The following is a 1,771-nucleotide window of genomic DNA, read 5'->3' on the forward strand; positions in this document are numbered from 1 at the left end:
CGCGAGCGGGGAAAAGCCGCTTTTCCGCTCAAAACCGCCCGCGCCTGAAGTCGTTAAGCGGCCCTGACGCGCACGCTTCCGCGGGGGGCCGGCCCCTCGCCCGGGAAGGGCCTGGATGAGGCAGCCGCCTTTAACCTGTGACAGATAAACCTCCTCCTCCCCGACTAGCCCGTAACTCGAGAGCCCCCTCTCTGAGGGAAGGGCCCAGGGCTGCGAGCAGGGCCGCGCAGCTGCACCCAGGAGGAGTTTGTGAGAAGAGACCAACGGTTAGTTTTACACACATCTGTTTGGCTTCACTCGCAAGCACAAAAGAGCGAGAAACAGAGCGTTTTGGCAAAGCTTAGACTAGTCTGAAGAGGTTTTTTTAAAAAAAAATATTCAGGAAACTTATTTATTATGTTCTGGCCTAACAGTCCAGGGATAAGGGTTACCAAGTAACAAAACCTAGCCTTATGTAAACATTTTAATTAGATTCTCAAACAGTGTAAAGGTGGTCAGCATCAACTTCCTTGTACACTGTAGCAAATGATCCCTCTTTTATAAAATAGCCCTTTTGGCATCTGTCCAGCGGAGAGCAAATTAAATGGCCCATTAAGCACTCAAATACTATGATAGCTAATAGATTCAAGGACAGATTGGTGCATGTTTTCTTTTTTTTTTTTTTAATGGAATGACTTTAATAAAGTACCCAACAGTGGAAATTTCTTCTTGAAGTTCAGCTAGGGTAAATCTGAGTGAGCAGTAAGGATTCTTGTATCTTGAGGATTCACAGATGTCTCGGATTCGACCAGAATTAATGACATATAACATCAAAGTTTCCAGTAACTGCAGCCAGTGTTGCTTTAGTATCACGTAACTGGGTATGCCTTGTAAAATTCAACCACAACTTCAAGAAACAAGTAGTAGACACATCCAATGAATCCAACTGAATCATTTTTCAGGATATCCTATGTTAGATTAGTCGCATAGAAAACCTGTTCTTCCCTTCCTTTTCAGCTATGCTTAGTACAAAGTTTCCTGTCAGAAAGAGCTCTGATTGCTTAGTAATTTGAAATCTGATCCCAAATGGATTTTAATAGAGAGAAGGATTTAAGTGTTAAAGAAAGCAGTTTGTACTCACACATCAGCTTAGTTCTGCAGTACCTCTGCCTTTCCCAATCAAGTCTTACTTCTCCCTTAAAGAAAAAACTAGCCAGTGTGTCTTATGCCTCATGATGCACAACTGCTAATACCCTCCAGCAAGAAAACAGGCTTCCCTTCTCTTCTCTCTCCTTCCTTTCCTATGCCAATGTCATACACAAGCGCACCATCTGATTCTGCTGCAGGTCGCTTACTGCATTTCCTCCAGGTCTTAGCCCACCTCTAACCCATTCAAAAACACTTTGGGCTTGAGTGAAAACAACTATAAGAAAGAGCAGCTTTTAGGAAGGGGGGAGGAAAAAACCAGCAACCAAACAAAACCACTCAGTAGCCCCAGCTACCGTGCCTGAGAACCAGCTGAAGCCAACAAAGAAAGTGTAAAATATCTGCGTGTCCTTATTTCTTCTGCCCATCCTGTTCTAATCAGTCTTCCAGGAAGCGTATGAGAGCATGGTCCCGCCATTAGACAGCAAACCAAAAAAGTGGACGCACAGTGTCACCTAGTGGCATCAAGAAATCACTGTTCTAGTCTCCAGGTTCAAGTAAGAATCAGTATCTCACCCATCTGTTCCCAAGGTCTTTCTAAAACGCTGTTTATGAAATGAGTATGAACCAGTCTTCAGACTTAAAA

The sequence above is a fragment of the Dromaius novaehollandiae genome, chromosome 28 (genome assembly GCF_036370855.1).
Source record: "Dromaius novaehollandiae isolate bDroNov1 chromosome 28, bDroNov1.hap1, whole genome shotgun sequence".
NCBI lineage: Eukaryota > Metazoa > Chordata > Aves > Casuariiformes > Dromaiidae > Dromaius > Dromaius novaehollandiae.